The sequence below is a fragment of the Mobula hypostoma genome, chromosome X1 (genome assembly GCF_963921235.1).
Source record: "Mobula hypostoma chromosome X1, sMobHyp1.1, whole genome shotgun sequence".
Taxonomy (NCBI): Eukaryota; Metazoa; Chordata; class Chondrichthyes; order Myliobatiformes; family Myliobatidae; genus Mobula; species Mobula hypostoma.
The window spans coordinates 42,045,165-42,070,579 of record NC_086128.1 but is presented as its reverse complement, the minus strand read 5'-3'; the positions used below and the strand labels follow the sequence as shown (position 1 = coordinate 42,070,579).

The window sequence follows — 25,415 nt, the reverse complement described above, 5'->3', positions numbered from 1 at the left end:
GTACTTGGAAAAATGGATTAAAGAGAATGCCAAAGCATTTTAAACATTAAAAACAGAATGGTAAACAGGGAGAGGGTAGGGCCACTCAGGGACAAAGGAGGGAATTTATGCCTGAAGCCAGAGGAGATGAACAAAGCACTATATGAGTGCCTCGCTTACATGTTCAGCAAGAAGGAGAAGAACATGGTGTAAGGAAAAAGTTAAATGTGATTCCTCCTTGGTCTTTGCTAAAATAAAATGGAAGTCTGTAAGCCAAAGTGCTGTTATCTTGCAGTGGGATTGTTTTGAGAAAGTACAAGAGAGTCAGTCCACAGCAATGTTTTGAGAAAGTTAAGGGAGTAAAAGTCTCTAGTCATAATAATGGAAGATGGTGAAAAACATGTTTTTCATGGGAAGGTGGGGTCATTGTTCAGGTGCAGGTACCAAATGCATGGAAAAGTACCAGTATAAGGGGTTTTGTAGGGTACAAAAGGAGCACCTTCTTAGTGCAACGAAGAGAGAGTTTTGTCTTAGGCTAGGTCATGGCTGGTGACTAGTGCTAAGATAGGGAACAGTACATTGAGATAGCCAGAGTATGTCGAATCAGAGTTATACTTAGAGAGAGAGAGAGAGAGAGAGAGAGAGAGAGAAAGAGAAAGATAGAGAGAAAACAGGCTGCATGTGAGGTTGTCGGATCTGTGGCCCCCTCCAGATCAGCTTGCTTAGTGAATGGTAGGTATTATTTTGATTTTTGTATTGCTACTACTGTAGATATTTGTTTTTTTAAAAAAAATTGAATTGCATTTGTGCTAGTTCTAATAAAGTGTTTCTTGTGGCCTTGAACATGTGTGTTGTCCCCTTTGTTTGTGAATACATATGCAAATACCCTGAGCTGAACCAGGAAAGAATGTAATGAATTTTATAATATTTTTCATTTTACACATGAAGATGTATGCTGATATTCTAGGGCAAAAAGGAAAAGGTATTTGGTTTCTTTAGCATTAAGTTGATGAGTCCACAGTCTGATGGGATAGATCCCAGAATACTGGGAAAGGTAAGAAAGGAGATTACTGAGGCCTTGGTCTTATTTGTATCCTTTTTAACTACAGTAGGGATCTCAGAAGACTGGAGAATAGCCAGTGTTCTTCTGCTGTTTTAGAAGGGCTGTAGAGACAAACCAGGACATTACCTCAGTAGTAGGGAAATTGCTGAGAAGATTTTAAAGATAATATCTGCTTGCATCTGCAAAAACACATATTTATTAGGATAGTCAACATGGCTTTATGTGAGGAAGGTCATGCTTTACAAACTTGAATGGATTTTTGAGGACGTGATGAAGAAGATTGAAGAGGGTAGTGCAGTGGATGTTGGATACATTGACTTTGGAAAAGCTTTTGGCAAGGCCCCATATGGTAGGCTGATCCAGAAGATTAAGGCACATTGGATCTGTGGAGACTTCGTAGACTGGATTAAAATAGGCTTAGCCATAGAGGGCAAAGAATAGTGGTGTAAGGATGTTGCTCTGATTGGAGGTCTCTGACCCGTGGTGTTCCCCAAGGAACTTTGGGACCTGTGTTTGTGATATATATAAATGATCTGGATGAAAATGTAGGTAGACAGATGACTAAGTTTGCAATTTGATGGAAATGCAGATCGTAAAGAACGTTGTCAAATGTTTCAGGAAGAGATAGATCATTTGGAAATATAGGCAGTGAAGTGGTAGATGGGGTTTAATCCAGACAAGGGTGAAATATTGCACTTTGGAAGGTCAAATATAAGAGGAAAGCATGCAATAAATTGTAGAATCCCTTGCAGCATTGACGTACGGTGGGAGATTTAGGGGTGCAAGTCCATAGAGGTACACAAAATTATGAGGGGTATAAGACCATAAGACTAGAAGACATGGGAGCAGAATTAGGCCACTCATCTCAATGAGTCTAGTCCTCCATTCCATCATGGCTGACATTATCCTTCTCAACCTCATTCTCCTGCCTCCCCACCCCCCCATAACCTTTGATGCCCTGACTAATCAAGAACCTATCAACCTCCGCTTTAAATATACCCACTGGCTTGGCTTCCACAGCCATTTGTGGCAATGAATTCCACAAATTCACTACCCTCTGGCTAAAGAAATTCCTCGTCCTCTCTATTCTAAAGGGATGTCCCTGTATTCTGAGGCTGTGCCCTCTGGTCCTAGACTCCCCTCTAAAGGACACATCCTCTCCTTATCCACTCTATCTAGGCCTTTTAATGAGATCCCCCCCTTACTCTTCTAAACTTCAGCGAGTACAGGCTCAGAGCCATCAAACATCCTCATATATTGACCCTTTCATTCTCAGAAACATCCTCATGAACCTCCTCTGGACCCTCTCCAATGCCAGCACATCTTTTCTCAGATAAGGGGCCCAAAGCTGCTCACAATGATCCAAGTGAGGCCTCACCAGTGCCTTATAAAGCCTCAACATTATGTCTTTGCTTTTATATTCTCATCTTCTTGAAATGGATGCCAACATGGTATTTGCCTTCCTTACCACTGACTCTACCTGCAAGTTAACCATTAGGGAATCTTGCATGAGGATGCCCAAGTTCCTTTGTGCCCCTAATTTTGAATTTTTTCCCCATTTAGAAAATAGTCTACACCTTTATTCCTTCTACCAAAGTGCATGACGATATACTCCCCTACACTATATTCCATCTGCCAATTCTCCTAATCAGTTTTGCCCTTCTGCAAATTCCCTGCTTCCTCAGTACTATCTGCCCTTCCACCTATGTGAATAGATGCAGTTCCAACACCGACCCCGGCAGAACGCCACGAGTCTCCAGCAGCCAACAGAAAAGGCCCCTTTTATTCCCACTCTTTGCCTCCTGCCAGTTTATGCTCATGTTTTTTTTGTAATATCATGGGCTGTTATCTTGTTAAGCAGTGTCGCGAGTGGCACTTTCTCAAAAGCCTTCTGAAAATCCATGTTGTAATGATTCCAGAGGATTCCAGCAGCCAGATAAGTGGCAACTTTGTCAGTCTCTGCATCATGAATGTGAATGAATCAATGATGCACCAAGTTTCCACGCTCAATTAGCTGTAACTAACCAAGTTCAACACCAGATTAGTTGATTGACAGGAAGTGTCAATTTGATTTGTGTAGATTGTCAATGTCATTAGCATGATAGGAACTTGCTGCCTGCTCTTTCTCTCATCTGAGTATGATAGTAAGCAATTTCATCCCTTACTCTGTTTCATGCACAATTAAGTATATTTTTCCAAATTACATTTCACAGTAATTAAACTTACTCTTCGGGTCTGAACCAGCAGATCTCTGGTGTTCAGACTTCACAACATAATGAACATGTTATAATGCTTCAAACTGCAGAGTGCTGTTAAATTTATAGTCTCAAGATGTTTCCTGTTATTTAACTTTTCCAATTTTAGGACAGTTATTCTGCATTATGGAAACACTTGCCTATTACTATATACACATACCTATTTTAGATGAAGCCAAGATGCCTTATTCACCTATGTAAAGAGGTAAGTCTAGATTAATTCAGTTTCAAATTCCGAATTGCTTCATCTGCTTCAAAAACAATAAACAGACGTGGAATAAAGAAAGAACTGGAATGGGTTCTAAGTAGCTCTTCTTTTTCAATACAAAACTGAAAGCCAGTTTAAGTGCTTTTAAATAACTTTGCTATCATTGGTTCTTCTTAAAGAGGCAGTTTTTTAGTGCAAGGTGAGACATTTTCTCAAAAAAGCCTGTTGTAGATGTGATCAGGTACTGACTGAACAAACGGGAAGGGATGCCAGATTTCCACATCTCCATCGTGCACCGAGTGTCAGATGTGCACAGTGGATTGAATGTCCTTTCAGACTGCAATCTTGAAAGCAAATTTGAGATATATATATCTGCACAACTTAAAAGGACTAGCACTCAAATTTCCTTACAGGTAGGACCTCTTTAGAGTCAGATTTATTATCACTCGTGTGAAATTTGTTGTTTTGTGACAGAAGTCTGGGGCAAAGAAGTAATGATCTATCAGTTGCAAAAATAAAGAAATAAGTAGTGCAAAATAAATGAGTAACAAGGTAGTGTTCATGGATTGTTCAGAAATCTAACGTGGAGGGGAAGAAGCTGTTGCTAAGTCTTTGAGCACAGGTCTTCAGGTTCCTGTACCCCGCTTTGATAGTAGTAATGAGAAGAAAGTATGCTTCGGATGTGAAGGTTAAATAATGACGCCTGCTTTTTGAGGCACCACCTCTTGAAGATGTCCTCAATGGTGGGAAGGGTTGTGCCCATGACAGAGCTGGCTTTAGCTATAACCTTCTGCAGCCTCTTGTGATCCTGCACATTGGAGGCTCCACACCAGGCTGTGATGCAACCAGTCAGAATGCTCTCCGCTGTACATCTGTAGAAATATGCGAGAATCTTTGGGTGACATACCAAAGCTCCTCAAAACCTAACAAAGAAGAGCCACTACTGTGCCTTCTTTGTGACTGCATTGTTGTGTTGGGCTTGGGATAGATCTTCTGAGATGTTGATGCTTGAGAACTTGAAGCTGCCCACTCTTTCCACGGCTGATCCCTTGATGAGAACTGGTGCGTGTTCCCCTGGCTTCCCCTTCCTAAAGTTCACAATCAGTTCTTAGTCTTGCTGATGTTCAGAGTATTTATTGGCCTCAATCATCTTCCCACCCATCCCAATACCTTGTTCCAATGAACACAGGAATCTCAATCCCTACTCTCACCACTTGACTCAGCCATGATTGTAGCTTGACTGAAACTTATCCAACAGCCACTTCTGACCCAGATCCCCTATCCTGGGCCAGCTATGTAAAAGACCAACACAGCAAGCAACAAGGCATGAAGCATGTGTTTGCTTCTAAAGGGTAGTTGAATTCATGCAGCAACAAGTACATTAACATTCTTGGGCCACCTTTTAGAACGACCATTTATTCTGTCAATGAAAATGTCTAAGATTTACTTGAAATTAGCCTGGATGTGTCCAGTTTTTCTCTTCTGGCTTGATCTGAGAGGTGACTTGCTCTGAGGTCATGTCTTTTTAAATGTCACACTGTAATCATTGCTCCACACAGCACATTATAATGTCTTTTAATTTTAAGAGCTTTTGGGGAGATGTAGAGATGAGATAGTTGAACAGATTCCAATTTTTTAATCCATGATCTCCAGCACAAGTGCCTTTCTCTCAAAATAGAAATTTCATTTACATTACTGATATGCAGAGGAATTGTGTCAGTAAAGATTACTCACCAACAAAAAGCTAATTGGGAAGCTTATTATGGGCATGAGTAAGTGTCCTGCTGATATGTTTCAAGTATTTAATATCTGAATTATTCATCTGAACTGGAATATCTGCATGGGGAATCACAATTGGTTTGGATCCCTCATAATGAACAAAGGATAAAATCTATAAATCCTGCAAAAAAGCAGTCTTAAATAGCAGAAATAATTGACCCAAGTATTTTTTTAGTCTGTGATGGTCAGCAGACATCCTAACATTTGTCCACTGAGTTGTTAGTTTGCCTTTTTGCTTGTACTCCCTTTCACCAAAACAATAGTTCAGGTTTTCCTCAGAAGTACAAGGCATAACATTTGGTATTGGGTGGGAAATCAGAAGTTAGAAATTGGAGAGCATTCTGGAAGAAAGTATTTGGTTATAACTGCATTTGGTACCTTCGTTTGGTACAGTTTGGGAAAACCACCATGGATCTAAAGAAACAGACATCAAAGTTGCTGGTGAACGCAGCAGGCCAGGCAGCATCTCTAGGAAGAGGTACAGTCAACGTTTTGGGCTGAGACGAGTCCTGATGAAGGGTCTCGGCCCGAAACGTCGACTGTACCTCTTCCTAGAGATGCTGCCTGGACTACTGCGTTCACCAGCAACTTTTATGTGTGTTGCTTGAAATTCCAGCATCTGCAGATTTCCTCGTGTTTATGGATCTAAAGAAGGTATATTAGGATGGGAGGATTTCAGACAAAGGCAAATGGACAATCATATAGGAAGTGAGACTGTGATTAGCCATTCAGTTAGATATAATGCTTCATGTCATTGGAAAGAAATATAAAAATCCTACATGTTGGTTAAGATTTCATGCCTAGTATATAATATCCTTCACAATTCTTTCATGCTTGCTGAATTTTGAGCTTTTCTTTCCCACAGCGGACCAAAGCAATCTGTAAGGTAAACATGTTTTCATCAGTAGGAAATTTTGCTTCCACTACAACAACTGGCATCAACAACAACTTACATTATAAAGAACACTTAAAATAGTTAAATTACTGAAGATACAACACAGGAATATTATCAAGAAAATTCCGATGTGGAGCTGCATAAGCAGTTATTGGGAGAGGTGACCAAACATTTAGAAGAGATGAATGTTTGAGCTATAAGTAGCACCTAAAAGCAGGAGAGCATGGTAGGGGTGGGGAAAGAATTGGGAAGAGAATGCTATAGCTGTGTCCCTAGAAGCAGGACTGTCAGAGCAAATGAAAAATCTTGGATCTGTAAGGAAGGAGAACCAGGAAGGAGCAGAATTCTCAGAGAGTTGTGCAGCTGGAGAAATTTACAGAGACGAGGACTCAAATGTTTTAGCATCTCAAATCAAAATCCTATAAGACCATAACACATTGGAGAAGAATCAGGCCATTCAGCCCACATTGCATCATGACTGATTTACTATCTCTCTCAATCCCATTCTCCTGTCTTCTTACTAATCTTTGATGCCCTTACTAATCAAAAACCTATCAACCTCTGCTTTAAATATACCCAATGACTTGGCTTCCACAGCCATCTGTGGCAATGAATTCCACAGATTCATCACCCTCTGCCTAAAGAAGTTCCTCCTCATCTCCTTTCTAAAGGGACGTCCTTCTATTCTGAAGCTGTGAACTACTGAACTAACCCTGCTGAGCTAGTAGCAAGGGTAGGCCAGTGAACATACAGCTGATATTGGAAAAACATCTCTTAGTCCTGAAAAAGGAAAAGATTTTCTCATCCAAAATTAGCTTCACTTTATTTCTTGATTTGTCTTCAAATTCTCTACCTGGATAACCATTATCAACTCTCCTAATGAACCCACCTACCAACTCTTGCATCCGTTCTCTCCAACTGTTGTCTTTTACCCAGCTTCCCCAGTCTTTCGAATGTTATCCAGTGCAAAAGTAACTTTGCAATGTTACTCATTCATCAGCCATTTGAATGTACAACCAAATAAATGTTTCCAATATGCATCTACCAATTACTGCTCTGATCTTGACTAGGACAAATGTGATTGAATTATTGGACAGGAGCTCAGATGAACCAAAGTCTGATTTCAGTAACTCTGCATGGTTTGCTGGAGGGCTTTATATGGGTGAATTAAACTTTGATGGAATAATGCACCTTAATCTTCTTTGTCAGTTTTCTTGGGAGAGTTGAATAGGCTAAATAAATAAACACAGTGAAGAAACGGGTAGGAAGGTTGTCAGTGCATTTGTCATTTAGATAACGTGGTTGAATTGGTAATGCCTGCAGATAAAACTTTAGCTGCAAGAATTGCAGAGAAATTTAACAAATATCCTATGTACTCTCTTAATGGAAGACATACAGTACCCCTTGGAAAGTGGGGAACAACAGATCTGGAGTGAAGGAGGAGCTGAAAGGAATGGTTTGTCAAAAAAGAAGTTCATGGAATAAAAGCCAATAAATCCTTAGGATCTGATGATGTATTTTAAGATTTTAAAAGAGGTGGCCATGGAACTTATTGTCATCCTTACAAAATTCCACAGATTTTAGAGTGACTTCTGCAGACTGGAAGGTAGCAATTATAATCCCCTTGGAGAAGAAGGAGAGAGAAAATGGGGAACTACAGACAAGTTCGCCTGACAACAGTGGATGGGGAAATGCTATAATCTATAACAGAGGAAATGGCAGCAGAAAATAAAAAAAGAATTAAAAAGAATCAATTCTTTAAAAAGGTGCTGAAAAGATTATTAAACAAAATAAGAGCACATGGAATTGTAGGTGAAAAACTGTTATAAATTGGGGATTGGTTAATGGACAAACAACAGAAGATAGAAATAAATACAGTAGGTCATAATGGATTGGGAGGCTGTGATAATTAGGGTGCTACACAGTCAGTGAAGCGGCTTTAGCTGTTCACTGTCTATATCAATGATTTGAATACCAAATTTTGCATGTTCAGTTTTGCTAGCTTGATGTCAAGATGATACAGAGAGGCTTCAGAGGGGTATTGACAGACTAAGTGAGAACACTGCAGTTGGAATGTAATGTAGAAAACTGTGTGTTCATCTGCTTTGGTAAAAGAAACAGAAAAAGGATTTTTGTTTACATGGATGGAGCTTGAAAGTTGTTGGTATTTAGAACAGGAATGTCACATGGGGTAAAAGTAAACATCAAGCAAGTCAAATTGAGTTTCTTGTCATGTGCACGAGAACGGTGAGGTACAGGCGCAATGAAAAACTAGTTTGCAGTTGCATCTCAGGCATGCAGGTACAGATAACACACAGAATATAAATTATCCATTATGATACAATGAAGAGAGAGAGAGAGAGAGAGAGAGAGAGATGAAAAGACTGTACAAAAACAAAACCTTAATGAAAAAAAACCACAATGAGAGTCAAATCCACAGCAATGCAACCACTTAGATTAGTGCAGCCTTCGTCCCACTTTATTCTCTACACATTGACTCTGGATTTTACCACTTATTTTTACAATAGGGGTAATTTATGTTGGCCACTTAACCTAGCCTTCTGCACATCTTTAGTATGTGTGAAGAAATCCATGCAGCCGTAGGGAGAATGTGCAAACTCCATACAGACAGCACAGCAAGTCAGGACTGAACCAGAGTTGTGGGAGCTGTAAAGGTGACTGGCTGTTCCTGCATACAATTAGAATCAGAATCAGAACCTGCTTTTTATCTCTGATATACGTTGTGAAAGTTCTTGTTTTGCAGCAGCAGTGCAGTACAAGACATAAAATATACTAAAATAAATAAATAGTGCAAAAGACAAATAGCGAGATAGTGTTCATGGGTACCCGGATTGTTCGGAAGTCTAATGGGAGAGGGAAAGAAGCTGTTATTAAAACATTGAGTGTGGGTCTTCATGCTCCTGTACGACTTCTTCGATGGTCATAATGCAAAGAGGACATGTCCTGGTGGTGAGGGACTTCAACGACTGATACCACCTTCCTGAGGCACTGCCTCTGGAATGTGTCCTGAATGGCGTGGTGGGTTGTACCTGTGATGGAACTGGCTGAGTCTACAAATTACTGAAAGTTAAAGATGCAGGTACTGGAAGTAATTATGAAGACAAGTGGTACATTGGCCTTCATTGTACAGGAAACATGTTTTTATACAATTGCATAGGGTCTTGGTGACACCGTTTCAGAATCCGAATCAGGTTTGTTATCACTGACATATGTCGTGAAGTTTGTTGTTTTGAGGCAGCAGTACAGTACAATACATAAAATATATTATAAGTTACAATAAGAAAAAATATATATACAGTATATAAATGAAAGAAGAAATGCAAAAAGAGAGGAAAAATACTGAGGTAGTGTTCATGGGTTCATTGTCCATTCAGAAATCTGAACTAATGTTATGCATTGGTCTGTTTACTTCACCAAAGGATGGATATACTTCCACTGTAGTAGTGCAGTAAAAGTTCACAAGATTAATTCCTGGGATCGTTTATTTATTCTACGTGAAGGGATTAAGTGGATTTGGTTTAAACTCTGTAGCATGAATCTGTGAAATTCTCCAACCAAGGGAGCAGTCATTCTCAGTTGCTGAACATATCCAACACAGAGATCGATAGATTTTTGGAGATTATGTGATATGGAACTAATGCAGGAAAGTGACACAGAGATAAGCCAACTGTAAATTCATTGAATGGCCTATTTCTGCTTTTATTTCCTATGTGCTTATCTTGTGTTCACTTTGTATATTTTAATGCACTGTGTAAGGAACAGACAGGACTAAACAAATATTTATTGTATGAATATCATCCATTAGGTACAGGTACATCAGTATTTTATGACTCACTGTTTTACTTTGGACAATGGGATGCATTTATTATATTTCTAAAGTTTTCTTGATCAAATTAAAGTGTACACACTGAGTGGCCACTTAATTAAGTACAGAATGTATCTAATAAAGTGGACACAGAGTATGTTGTGATCTTCTGCTGCTGTAGCCCACCCCCTTCAAGGCTCGACGTGTTGTACGATCAGAGATGCTTTTCTGCACACCACTGTTGTAATGTGTTACTGTCACCTTCCTGCCAGCTTGAAGCAGTCTGGCTATTCTCCTCTGACTTCTCTCATTAACAAGGCACTTTGACCCACAGACCTGCCACTCACTGGATGTTTATTGTTTTTTGCACCATTCTTTGTCAACTCTAGAGACCGTTGTGCGTGAAAATCCCAGGAGATCAGCAGTTTCTGAGATACTCAAACTATCCCGTCTGGCATCAACAGTCATTCCATGATCAAAGTCACTTAGATCACATTACTTCCCCATTCTGATGTTTGAACTGAACCTCTTGACCATGTCTGCATGCTTTTATGCATTGAGTTGCTGCCACATGATTGGCTGATTAGATATTTGCATTAATGAAGTGTACAGGTGGCCACTGAATTGGTATCATTCACTTTTGAAGCTTTTGACATCACTTATCAGCTCTGGGCAATTTGGAATTCAGGGCAGAAATGCAAATATCTCCTCTGTTGTTTAATAATGTAGCTCATTGTAACTTGAGGAAAACAACTTTTATTAAGCCTAGAATGTCAATTTCACCCCTCCCCCCCAATCTGCTCTACCCCAGAGAGGTTGAATCTCTAAAGTTAATTGAGCAAAATACCACAATATCTCTCCATTCATACTGCTGTGCTTCTTTGTTTGAATTAGAAGAACTGTTCAATAAGTTGTTTCAATAAGCTACGTGATTGCTTGAAGTAGTTCTACTATATGTTTTTTCAGCAGCCTGTGCTAAAGAGAGGAAAGCATACATATATATTTTAGTGAGGTTACAAGAAGTGAGAGTTGTTATTGTAATCCTCATAAAATTCCATTGATCAGTTGGATCAATAGCAGTAAAGTGAGCACTATGAATGAAATGCAAGATTCACATAAGAAAGTAAAGTTGAAATGAAGAAAATATTCATTGCCTTAATATTTAAACTGTAGCATCAATATTTCTCTTTAATTTCCAGATTCATTCAGCACTAGATATTTACCCACGACTATCTGAGAGATTACTTTGCTGAGAGTGTTCCTCTAATCCCTGTTTAGATGAATCAAATTCAAACTTTTGGGACAGTTTGTTTTGTCTAGGTTATAAGATACTGTAAGCCTAAAAATATCATAGCTGATAAATAAGATTTTTGGAGGGTTCTGTACTGTTGTGGCTGTATTGAAGTGACAAGCTGGCTTGAAGGAAAATAGACAACACTGGAAAGTGCTCAACTGGTCAGACACCATCTGTGGAGTGAGAAACAGCAGTCATGTTTGAGCTTGGTTACTTCAATCAAACCTGGCAAGTATTACAGATTTAACAGATTTAAAAGCAAGTTTAGAGTGAAGCAAATGTTGTGGAAAAGGACAGTGAGGAGGAAGCAACAAAAGGGATGGAAGGGAGGGTGAAAGAATAAAGGGATAATTGTACAAAGAGAAGGCGATGGCATTGTAAGAGAATACAAAGCAAATGTAGGTCATGAAAGGAGAATGACGGCTTTAGTAAGAGTGGTAATGATGGCGGAAATTTGACAGGGATTGGTGGTGGGCAGCAGGACAATATCATAGACCTAGCAAAGAAGATGGGCACAAAGCCTTTAAGGATGTGACCAGAAAAAAATCAAAGTTCAAAGCTCAAAAGTCAAAGTGAGGTTTATTATCAAAGTATGTATATGTTACTGTCTACTACCTTGAGATTCATTTTCTTGCAGGCATTTACAGGAGTAAAAGAAATACAATAGAATTTTATGAAAAACTATACATAAATAAAGATTGGTAAACATAGTGTGTTAAAGAAGACAAACTGTGCAAATAAAAATGATACTGAGAGCATGATTTGTAAACTGTCCTTGAAAGTAAGTCTGTAGATATAGAATCAGTTCCAAGTAATAATGAATAATATATTAGATTAGATTAGATTAGATTCAACTTTATTGTCATTGTGCCGAGTACAGATACAAAGCCAATAAAATGCAATTAACATCTGACCAGAAGGGCAAAAGAATAGTATTATTTACAAAATAACTGCGAATAAAAAGTCAGTGCTACAGCATACAGATATAAAAGTACTGAGACAGTACAATATGGGTGCAATACTGCTTAGCGCTGTGATGTGAGGTTCAGCAGGGTCACAGCCTCAGGGAAGAAGCTCTTTCTGAGCCTGCTGGTGTGGGAGCAGAGGCTCCTGTAATGCCTACTGGATGGGAGGAGAGTAAAAAGTCCATGGTTAGGGTGAGATGCATTCTTGATAATGCTTTTCGCCCTGCCCAGGCAGCGTTTATGGTAGATCAGCACCAGTTTAGGAGCCTGATGGTTGTAGGGCAAAAACTGTTCCTGAAGACCTAAGGCTTCTGTACCTCTTACCTGATGGTAGTAGTGAGAAGAGGGCAAGGCCTGGATGATGAAGAGATAAGAGGGGAATCAGTGATTTAGTTTTCCTTCAATTTTCAGAAGGCTTTTGATATGGTCCTGTATAGGAGGCTGGCAACAAAGTTAGAGGATGTGGAAATTGGATTTGATGTACTTTTAAAGATTGATAATTGGTTAACAAACTGAAAACAAAGCTTGAGAATAAATGGATCTCAGTTTGGCAGGCTGTGACTAGTATGGTGTCACAGGGTCCAGCTACTCAGAATCTACATCAACCAATTGACTAATATCACTTTCAAGTTGACTGATAATTCAAAGCTTGGTTGGATTGTGAGTAGTGAAGATGTTAAGAGGCTTCAAGAGCATGAAGACAATTTAGTTGAATGGCAAGAGGAAAATTCTGCAGAAAAATGTGAGGCCAACCATTTCAGTGCACTAAACAGAAAAGCAAAATCTATTTTAAATGGTGACAGTTTGGGAACATGTAGGTGTCCTTGAACACAAGTCACTGAAGTCTAACATGCAGGTACAGAAAGCAAGAGTTCAAAGTTCAAAGTAAATTCATTACCAAAGTATATATATGTCAGCATATATTACCCTGAAATTCATTTTCTTCTGGGCATTCGCAGTAAATACGACAGAATCATTGGAAAACTACACACATCCAAAGGCAGACAAACAACCAAAGTGAAAAAGACTACAAATTGTACACATACAAAGAAGAAAAACAAAACAATAATATATAAATAAGTAATAAATAACATTGGGGAGGGCTTTACTTGTGATAGAGTGGGCTGTATCCACTACTTTTTGTCAGCTTTTCCATTCAAGGGCCTTGCTATTTCCATATCAGGCGGTGATGCAACCAGTCAGTACACTCTCCTCTATGATGCTAGAGAAACTTTTCAAATTTCAAATGACATATCGAATCTTTGCAAACTTCTAAGAGAGTAGAAGTGCTGCTGTGCCTTCTTTGTAATGACACTTAACGTGCTGGACCCAAGACATATCTTCTGAAATGATAAGATAAAGGAAATTCGAGTTACTGACCCTCCGCATCTCTGATCCCCTGATGAGGATTGGCTCATGGACCTCCAGTTTCCTCCTCCTGTATCAGTTCAGAACGTTGGCTTTTATTACAGGAGAACCCAAGCTGAGGAGTGTTTAGGTCATATTGAAATGATATAGGGCCTTGATAAGATTGGATTGAAATATTCTGTATGGGAAGTAGCTGTCATAGAAGGGGAGCAGTGGGGGATCTGCTAGATTGTTTCCTGGGATAATGTGTTTGCTGTGTAAAGAGAAATTGAGTAAGCTGATCATGCAGGGGTTCCCAACCTGGGGTCCACTAACCCCTTGGTTAATGGTTGGAGTCCATGACATAAAAAATGGTCGGGAACCTCTGCTCTAATGTTTAAAAGTTGGTTTCATAGAAGTTCACAAAATTCTTACAGGGACTGCCAGTCTGGAGACAGGGAGAGTTTACAGTTGTGGGATAAGAGGTGGGCCAATGAAGACTGAGAAGAGGAGAAAGTTTTTTTCACTTGGAGGGTGGTGAATCTTTGCAATTTCCTAGCTTGAAAAGTTATGGAGAGCTCAGCCTTTGAGTTCATTCAAAAGAAAGATGATAAATATCCGGATATTAAGGGGATCAAGGGATATGGGAACAGTGCACAAAAACTGTGCTGAGGTAGATCAGCCATGGTTTAGATTAGGAGTTCCCAATCTCGAGTCCACAGACCCCTCAGTTAATGATAAGATTCCATGGCATAAAAAACGGTTGGGAACCCCTGATTTAGATGAATGATTGGAGGTTTATCAGACCAGATGGCTTGCTCTTGCCCCTAATTCTTATTCTGTTAAGGCAAGTAAGGAGACTGAAAAAATCAAGGAGACCTCATAGTAGGTCCTATTTGACCAGCTGTGAACCATTAGGGAAGTAAACACAAGGCCTGCTCTCATTTCCTTCATGATCAGTAATTCTGGTGCCATCTTCCTCCATTGTTGTTTGTCTGCCTTTGGATGTGCGTAGTTTTTCAATGATTCTGTCGTATTTACTGCGAATGCCCAGAAGAAAATGAATTTCAGGGTAATATATGCTGACATATATGTACTTTGGTAATGAATTTACTTTGAACTTTGAACCCTTGCTTTCTGTACCTGCATGTTAGACTTCAGTGACTTGTGTTCAAGGACACCTACATGTTCCCGATCTGTCACCATTTAAAATAGATTTTGCTTTTCTGTTTAGTGCACTGAAATGGTTGGCCTCACATTTTTCTGGAGGAGAAGATGGCGATGCGACGCAGCGCGTGTGGCTGCTTCGGAATGATATCTGTATTTGTTAAGTAGGGGACCGTGCACAATTCTGATTTGATGGAGACAGACATGAGAGCACAGGGGAACATCTGGAGAAACTTCTGAAATGGCAGCTTTGCTGCCGCTGCTACTGTGTGGTCCAGAATCTCAGGAGGAGTAGGCCTCTGAGTCCTCAGCTTTGCTTGTTTTGGCGGCTGGGATGAGGTCGAAGGCGTTCGGCAGAGGATGGTGCTCGGGAGGCTGTATCGGAGGGGCTGGTCGGAGGCTTGAAGTTTTCGAACGGACTCAGTTGGCTGTGGTCGGGTGCTTCCAATGCATCAGCAGTTGTCAGTTGTCAGTGCCTGGAGGTTTATGGCAGGGGAGTTTCTCCCTTTTTGCTGCCTGCTATCAGGGACTATAGGAGTTGATCGGGACTTGAGACTTTTTTTTTACCGTGCCCATGGTCTGTTCTTTATCAAATTATGGTATTGTTTTGCGCTGCTGTAACTATATGTTATAATTATGTGGTTTTGTCAGTGTTAGTCTTTGGTTTGTCATGTTTTTGTGTGATATCACACTGGAGGAACATTGTATCATTTCTTAATGCATGCATTTCTAAATGACAATAAACGAGGACTGAGTGTCCTCATAATCTAATCTAATCTAATTAGAATCCACTGCCTAAAAATGGGACAGATAACTAATATCTTAGAAAGACCTGAAGACTTGCTTCACTTACACCAAAGCTATTTTAGTTTGATTTTGAACTGATAGTATACATCAGTTAAGGACGCTACAAAGATGGCTGAAGTGGGAAATCAAAATACTCAACTGCTACAATTATGTTTTAGTCTTTATTGAAGAATTACAATGTTAAATGTACCATGTGTCAAATTCATACTGCAACTGACATGCAAACATTGAAAATTTTAATTTCCTATCCACACTCAAGTAAGGACATCCTTCATCTTCATGAAAATAACATTTCCAAATATTGTGGTTCTGAATTTCACAGGTCGCTGTCTCAGCATACGTGGCATTTTGCACATAACCCTTTTACCAATCTACTACTCCTACAGACTTGCTCTTGCAAATAAACATGGATGTGTAGACATATTTAAATATAGTACATTGAAGATAAGATAACCACATGATTTATATAAGCTGTGGAATACGTGTTGAATTCAAACAAGTCTTAGTTTTGTTATGCTTATTCTTTATAAAGGTAAACAGCGTGTCTCTAGCTCCACATGAATACGTGTGACCAGCTCATGGTTTCAGCTCAACCTGAGCGCACATGCCCAACACCACATCTGGTTCTGGGTGAATCACCCACATTGCCCAGTGGGAACTGCAGTTTTTTTATTATGTACACACATAATAACGCATCTCCCCCTTTAAAGAAAAACCAGATATAAAACTGTGCCCTCATAAACCTGCAAGAAATAATAATACTTTCCAACAAATATATTTGCATTAACTTCAATTGTAATGAGCAAATACAGTCCCTTATTCCCTCTGTAACTCTCTGCCATTCCCTGAGGTGGTCTGCTCATCCAGTTTCATCCGCAATTTGTCTCCACGGATGTATTGCTTTCACTTGCTGGGTTAATATTTGTGTCTTTCTGTGAACTCTGAACAAGTTTATTTTTTACATCTGATGTGCTGACAGGTGATGTTTCACAGCTGTGGGTTGGAGCTGGTGGTCATAGATCCACACGGTTCTTTTTCAGAGGTGTTCCTTGCTCCATCTGGACCTGGTAGGAATGTGGAGCAACTTCCTCATATCTTTGCATGGACCATGTGCTGGAATTGTGATCTCAGATTCGCACTTGATCTCCAGACTTCAGGACTGGCAGGCTTTTTGCAGTCTTGTTGTGATACTGTTTCTGTTTTGCTTCCCCTTTCAGTTTAGCCAGTTTGACCTTGTGTGCTCCTTTAGGTGTCAACAGGTTTTCATGCAAGGGAAGATTAGTGCGTATGCGTTGACCCACCAGCATTTGGGCTGGTGAAAGGCCATTCTGCAGTGATACACTTCTGTAAATCATTAGACTTTTGTGGAAATCCTCTCGTCCATCTAGCGCCTTCTTCGTGAAGTCCTTCAGTACCTTGATTGAACTATCTGCTAGGCCATTAGATTTTGGGTGATGTGGGCTTGAAGTTATATGTTGAAACCCCCAATCACTGGCAAAGGGTTCAATATCACAGCTCGACAATTGTGGACCATTGTCTGATACCACTTCACATGGAACTCCATGCCTCACAAGCATAGTTTTCAGGAAGGTGCTGACTGCTTTGCTGGATGTTGATTGTCGTGTTGCAACCTCTGGGTAATTGGAAAAATAGTCTATTACAACCATGTGATTCTTCCCATTACAATCAAACAAATCCACTTTAACTTTGAAGTATGACCTGTCTGGTACAGGGTGTGGTGTAAGCGGTTCTGCTTGCTGCTTTGGTCAGTAGGTAAGGCATATTTCACATGAGGCAGTGGTCTGGCTGATGTCCTGGTTCATTCTTGGCCAGTACATCTCTTCACGAGCTCCATATTTACATTTTTCCTCACCAAGATGCCCATTGTGTATCCTCTGGAGCATTTCCTGGCACAACAACACTAAAATCACAAACCTGTTCCCTTTGAAGACTATATCTTTCACTACTGACAGTTCAGCTCTGCATGCCCAATAATCCAAAATACACATCGGACAATCATTCTTAGCTGCTGGCCATCCTTTCTGTATTGTAGCTTTGAGTACTTTCATTGTTTTATCTGTCCCTGCTGCTGTCCAAATCATCTGCCACCCCACTAGCCTCCGCATCCAGCACATAATTCTCTGTATCACCTACTACCCCACTAGTTTCCTGTCCAGCATATAATTCTCCATATCACCCCCCCCCAACCCCACTAGCCTCAGTGTCCAGAACATAATTCTCTGTAACTTGTGCTATCTTCAATGGGATCCCACTACCAAGTACATCTTTTGCTCCTCCCACTATTCCACTTTCTGCATGGATTGTTCCCTTTCTTCCATGGTCTTCTACCCTCTACTATCAGATTCCCTCTTCTCCAGCCCTTTATCTTTTTCACCACTCAACTTCCCAGCTCTTTACTTCACCACTTCCCACTCCCGGTTTCACCTATCACATACTACCTTGCTCCTCTTCCACCCCTCCCCCTACCTTATCACACCAACTTCTCATCTTTCTTTCCAGTCCTGATGAAGGGTCTCGGCCCAAAAGGTGGACTGTTTACCCCTTTCCATCGATGCTGCCTGACCTGATGAGTTCCTCCAGAACTTTGTGTGTGTTGCTTGGATTTCCAGCATCTGCAGATTTTCTTGTAGCTGTCCTAATCTTCTCTGTTCTGTCGGGAGATATTGGAATGGAAGTGACAATGATGTCAACATAGGCCTATATATCAGCATTAATCTCTTGGCCACTTCTGTCTTTCTTGAGACAGTGCATCAGCAGCAAACATACTATATTTTCCTGGTGTGTAGATCATCTTCACATCGTATTTCTGCAGCCTTATCAACATGTGCTGTATCCTCATGGGACAGTCGTTCAGTTGTTTGGACATAATTGACACCAGTGGCTTATGGTCTGTCTCCACTTCAAAAGCTTGTCCATAGATGTACTGATGAACCTTCTGCATGCCTGTGTGCTGGCTTGAAGCTCTTTCTCTATCTGTGCATAGTTGGCTTCCACACTTGTTTGGGCTCTTGTTGCCTAGGCCACAGGCTGCCACGTGTCATCGTGCTGCTGCTGTAGTACTGCTCCCAGGCTGTACCGGGACGCATCAGCTGAGACCCTAGTATACCTTTCCGGACCATAAAACTTCAGCATGAGCTCTTCCATTCTGACTCTTTTCAGTGTCCGGAAACACTCTTCTTGCTTGTGAGACTAAATCCACTCATTCTGCTGCTCAAGGAGTGACCGGAGTGGAGCTGACGAGGGATGAACTTAAGGCAGGTAAGTCAGTCAAGGGATGAACTTAGGCAGGTAAGTCACCATCCCCAAGAAATGTTTCACCTCCTCTATGGTTTGGGGCCTCTCTATGTTCTCAATGGCTGACGTCTTTCTTGGGTCAGGCTTCACTCCCTCTTCCAATATGACATCTACTATGAAAGTCATTTTCTTAACACCAAATTCACATTTCTTTTTATTTAATTTCAACTTGACATTCAACGTCACGTCTCTCAGCACCTGTCTCAGTTGTGCATCATGTTCCTCCTTGGTGGACCCCCAGAGGATGATGTCATCCATCATGGTATCAACACCAGGTATGTTCTCAAAGATCACAAGATGGTTTTATAGTGGACTTCTGGTGTGGACAGGATCCCAGACAGTAACTGAAGAAAGCAATATCATCCCTCTGGTGTGTTGAAAGTACACAGTCTTGGACTCGCCTCATCAAGATTCATCTGCCAAAACCCAGACGGTGCATTAAGTTTGCTAAGCCACTTGGCATCCGCAAGCTGGAACATGATCTCCTCCTGTGTTGGCAAGTTAAAATGCTTTCTCTTGATGGCTTTATTGAGATCTCTTGAGTCTAGATATATCCGCAATGCTCTACTTTCCTTTTGTATGGTGACCAGAGAGCTCACGCAATCTGTCGGCTCTTCAATTTTTTAGATGGCATTTATCCGTTCCATGCATGCTGGTTCTTGTTTAGCTTTGTCTCTAAGTGCAAATGGAACTTTCTTGCATAATGGACAACAGGAGCTACTCTATCATCTACATAAATTTTGTGTACACCAGGTAAACATCCAAGCCTGTCAAAGACATCTGTGTACTCTTCCATGAGTGTTGTGTGGTCACCTTTGGTCTGTGAAGTCACTATGAAAACTCTTTTCACCAGGCTGAGCTTTTCCCATGCACTCAGGCCTAATATTGGCTGTACTGCCTTTTCAACAATCAATAGCTTAGCCTTTAGGTGCTGTCCCTTGTGCTTGAAGGTCACTACACAACCCCTATTTGCTGGAACGTTCTCTCCAGTATAGCCTGTCACTTTTAACTTCACTGGGTAAATCTTGTTCTTTACTTTGAGAGTTGCGTAATCATCCATGGAAAACAGATTCGCCTGGGCTCCGGTGTTGAGCATGAATGGAATTACTGTCTCATTCACAGTCACTGGAACGACCCATTCTGTTTTACCAGCACCTGCAGTCTGTAGAGAATCCACAAAGACTTCCTCCATTTTCTCAGCAACCGTGTGTACCTTTCTCTTGATAACCCCAGCTTTGTAGCACTTTGCAAAATGATTCTTCTTCCCACAATTATTGTGGGACTTTCCACAAGCAGGACAAGTCTTTGGAATGTGTCTACCTCCACATTTGGTGCATTTGCTGTTTGAACCTACCTCTTTGCTGTGCTGTTGCTTTGTGAAACACTTTATGCCCTGCCCCTCTGTTTTCGCAGCATGCACTGTTAATTTTCCACTGTACAGCTCCTTAGCTTGAGATCATGTGGTCTCTGCTGCCTTACACATATCCACAACCTTTTCCAGTGTCAAATCTCTTTCATGGAGCAAGCTTTCTCTGAGCCCATTATCTGGGATTTCACAAACTATTTTGTCTCTGACTAGTGAGTCTCTCAAATCTCCAAACTCACAGGACTTACTCAGTATGTGAAGCTCGAGTAAGTATTGGTCAAAGCTAACACCTTGTTTCTGGTCACAGGAAAAGAACTTGTATCTTTCAAACATGACGTTTCTACTTGGGGCAAAATACTCCTCAAATTTTATCAACAGAGTGTCCAATGTCAAGGCTATCTCATCAATTTGAAAGCTGTTATAGATGTCCAAATTATCTTCGCCAATTACATGTAGAAAGATGGATGCCTTCAATTTTTCATTTGCCCATCCTGCTCCACTAGATGCTAAATATATTTAGAATCACTGTTTGAAGCATTTCCAGTTATCGGTTAGATTGCCAGTAAACTGCATAGGTACAGGAGGAATTAGCTTATCCATGATGGGCATTTACATGAATTTCCCTTGGTGAATCCGGTGAACTTCTGCACGCAATGTGCTCTGTTGCCTTGCTGGCTGCCAACTTCACTTTTTTTTCCCCCTGTAGGGGAAACCCAGTGTCTCTTTGTCAGTAGTGCATAGTATTCATTTACACTCAGTGTTTAGACTTCACACTGACTTCTGACACCATGTTATGGTTGTTCTTCATAAAGACAAACAGTGTGGGTAAAGCTAACACTTATTTACAGAATGGGTCTAGCTCTACACAATTGTGTGTGACCAGCTCAACTTGAGCGTGTGTGTCCAGCTCCCCAACACCACTTCCGTTTTGGGTGAACCGCAGTTCTTTATTACATACACACATAATAACACAGGTTTCCCTGCATTGTTATTTCCGTTTCTGGATTTTTGACTGAACACCTGAAAATAATATGTTTATTTTTTATTCATGGGCTAAATTTGTCCCTGTGTTGGAGTTCTGAAAAAAACAATTCTAAATCTGACTTTGCAGCTTTGCCCACTCCTAACATTTGTTACAGGGAAACAGAATGTGATAGTTTCGAGAATCTGGAAGATGTTTGAGTCCGTCAGTTGATATGCATCACCAATGTCCCTAATGAATTTATTTTATTTGCATTCATGGATCTTATCCATTATAACCACTTGCCCTTAATTCTCTTCAGTCACATAGATAGAATTGAACAAATTCTTAACAAGCATATTGCTATTTTGATGAATAAATGAAGGGAGCTAGAGCATTCCTTCTGCTCTCACATGTTGTAATCATGTCCAGATTAGATATGCCTGTCACTACAAACGACGTGAACTCTGAATGGATGTAATCTTTTTGACCTGGCAATTCTGCTGTGCTATATTGTTGGCCTTAAGTCCTTTTCATCCCAATTCCTTGATCTTTCTTTGTTATTTGGCATCTTTACCTTCAAGTTTTTGTCGTCCTTTTCAATATCCCAACGAAAGAGATGAGCTAGTGTTGCAATTATGTGATTTAATTAGCTGTCCAGAGGCTTCAGAAAACAATCTAGAGAATGTGTGTTTCAATCCCATCATAGCAATATCAGAATTTAAACCAAATTTTGAAGTTTCTGGAAATTATTACCTCGTAATGTTGACCCTTAGCTTGGCAGTTTGTTATAAAGATCTTCATGTTCCTTTGGGAAAGAATCCTTATCCTTGACTGGTGTATATGAAGCTGCACCCCCAATTCTTGATGACACAATGTACTGTAAGTTTTATGTGTGGGTCTAGAGCTATGGAATATTCTTGTGCATGAATCCAATTACAGAATGAATGGATAAAAACACACAGGGACAGGTGCCATGGAGGACATGGGGAAAGAATGGGGTAGGACATTTCTCGAGGATGATCAAGATATTGAGGCTCATGTCAGTCAATCAGTAGAGGACGGAGAGGGTTTATAATGTCCGTTGGGGATTCAATTTGTTAATGAGAGTGACTGAGGAGAGTGGAGGTGGGGCCCAAATGTGCATTGCTTGCTTTTGGACAGTGCCATATATCTGAGCACACCCTGATGTAACCGTTCCATACCCAAGGAGGACATTAAATATTTGTTCTTTTCCAGAGATAGGATTTCAAAGTAAATTCCATTGCCTGCTGTACATACATATTGCATGGGGTGTATGGGGTGTCAAGGAGGGGTAGCACCTCTGGTGGGGGAACATGTCACGTCCTTTTCAGGGCGGTTAGTCCACCTTTGGTCCCCACCTAGCACTCAGCTCTCACCTGTGGCTCCCCATAGCTGTTTGCATGTGACAGCGGCCACACCCCAGGCAACGGCTTCGACAAGCCGGCTAAACCAGGTGAGGGTAGCCGACTGGTCTCAAACCCTCAGTGAGACAGGGAGTTGTCTATTCCTGCTTGTGAAGACAGACTCCGGCGGATTGAACGGACGAGACCAATGGAAGGTCCAACGGTCAAGAAGGCAGTCTCTGCAAGTGTCGTGGAACGTGTAGAGCATGACAAGACACTGAAGACATCCTGGTCATCCACTGCACCTAGCCCCATCTCCAGCCGTCTAGACTCTGTCTTGCCACTGGATCCAGATGGGAATTGGGTAGAGAGAGTGAGGCTGAATCTGCACAACTCTCCCTCACTTAAATCCAAATCATGCGCAGTCTCAACACCATCAATGGTGTCGAGGTCTTCATCGACGACGACGATGGACGAACAACAACATATTGTAAAATTTCTAGGCCTCAAAATGAGAAGGGGTAGTTTCTAAATTAGTTGAATTGCTTTGCTGATCCAAACTAACTGGGAATGTGGCATTTTTATTCTGATCTGTGTTGAAGTAACTGACCTTAGATGTTTCATTAATGAAGAAACAATTTGTTGGGAGGGCATTGTGCTGAATTGTCAAAGTATCCATTGTTTTGGTTGTTAATTTGATTGTTTCGACATGCCAAATAGTTTCCCTGGCTCTGGTACATTTGCGTAGATGGGGTCTTTGTCAATGCACATTTGACCTGTCTGGACCAGTGAGTAACAAATTTAGCTTAAACTCTTGTTCTTAATACTGAATTTCAGGTAATGCAGTTGATTGTGATAAGTATACTGATCAATTAGTTATCAATGTTTGGTCTGAAATTTTACATTCTAAATTAACTAGTCGTTGAGAAATTGTGTGACCAGATATGCAAGTTGAAGTCACTGCTTTAAAGTGCACAAATGAGAGGTTTGTTTTACATATTCAGCATTCTCAGAAGCAGATATTCTACAATCCTGTAAATTCCTGGAATTCTTCAGAACATTTTGCAGTTGACAATCACGCAGATTAGTCCTTGATGTATGACGAGCCCTGAATATCCTTCAGATTGAGAAAACTTTGCAAAGCAAAATGTAACATTATTTTGACAGTTTTGATGTAAATTTTTAGTAAGTGTCTAATTTTATGCCAACCATCAATGCCAACTATGCAATTCTGATGTAACCAATTTAACAAATAAAAAGATATACATGTTTGAAGGATAAAATAACAGGGCCACACAAAAATAAGTCTGAGCAAGGTTCAGGGTTGCCATGTCAATGCTTACGTTCCATATATCATTTCCTTTTTGTTCTTCACAGTTGGAGTCCTTTTAGAAACAAAAGGGGGAGCAGAAGTTGCAAGAATTTCCCAGCATTCACAGTAGAGAACTGCAAATCTGTTTTGTGTGTGTGTGTGTGTGTGTGTGTGTGTGTGTGTGTGTGTGTGTGTGTCTGTGTGTGTGTGTGTGTGTGTGTATGTGTGTGTGTTTTTGCACTAATGTTTTGTTTTGCACAGTATTTTTCTTTACTGCCTTGTATAATTTATGGATAATTTATCTGTGAGTTATCTGAATCTACATGCCTGAAATGCTGCTACGAGTTTTACATTCTGTGTTCTGCCAGCAGATGGTCTGTTGCTCCAGATTCCAGCATCTGCAGCCTCTTGTGCTGGGCAGGGCAGCCCTGAGTCCCTCATCCCTGGAACCCTTACCTCAACCTGCTCAAAACCAGTCATCACAGTAGTGATTGGGGTTGTGCTGGTTGGTTCAAGAAGCAAATGGCTGATGGGAACTAGCTGTTCTTGAACCAGGTGCCGTGGGATATTTGATGATAGATGTTGCCTTCTTGAGGTAGCGCTTCCCGTAGATGCTATGGGTGGTGGAAAGAGATAATAACTGTTATCCCTGTAATGTTGGGGATTTAACTATGTTCATGGAAATGGGGGACAGGAGCACCAAGTGTGTAACATCTGGGCTATATTCTCCAATTTATTTGTAAAAGATAACAAGTATGATGCATTAAACACAAAAGGCTGGAGGAACCCATCAAGTCAGGTAGCACCTATGGAGGGGAATAAACAGTCAAAGTTTTGAGATGAGACCCTATATCAGGACCAGAAAGGAAGATGGGAGAAGCCAGAATCATGAGGCATTATGTTTCCAAACAGGTGGTGATGGTTCCTGGTCAATTTTTAGAATAAGGATTCTTTGAAATTTAGCATCAATGACATAAACACTGGCCTGGCAACTAAGGTAATGACATAGTACAGGCTAATTTTGGGGAACAGAGGCAACTACATTTATCTTTTCTAGAACATAGAACATAGAGCAGTACAGCACAGGAACAGGCCCTTCAGCTCACAATGTTGTGCCAAACCAAATAAAGATTGAGCTTTCAGATAGAATTAATTAAAAAGCTTCACCTCCACTTCAGTCATGAGCCAAAACTTCTTCATTATTTAGTTATCATAAAGGAAAAACTTCTTCACGAAAGTAAGGGATTGATGAATGGTGAGGAAATTAGACATATTTACACCTGGATCTTGAAGCCTGTGGCTAGAGTGATTCAGAGTTGTTTTAAACTTGGAATAAAATCTTCATCTAACAGGACTTGACAAAGCTGCCAACATTATTATTTACTGGATGGACTTTCACAGTAGTGTGATTATAGTGGTTTGAGGGAGAGAGGGTGTTTAAGGAGAAAGTTTTCGTCTGTATCATTGCTTCCCACTTTTGTCATGGGTAATGGATGGAACAAAGCATTA

The 25,415-nt window shown here is 40.6% G+C and overlaps 1 long non-coding RNA gene across 1 annotated transcript in view; it reads left to right on the top strand.

Annotated features, from left to right (window-relative positions):
• The first annotated feature begins 505 nt into the window (after nt 1-505).
• The window catches only part of LOC134340545 (uncharacterized), a 56,285-nt gene continuing 31,375 nt past the window's right edge, over nt 506-25,415 (top strand). Inside the window, exon 1 of the long non-coding RNA XR_010016580.1 lies at nt 506-711. This is a non-coding gene — a long non-coding RNA (uncharacterized LOC134340545). The remainder of the gene's footprint in view (nt 712-25,415) is intronic.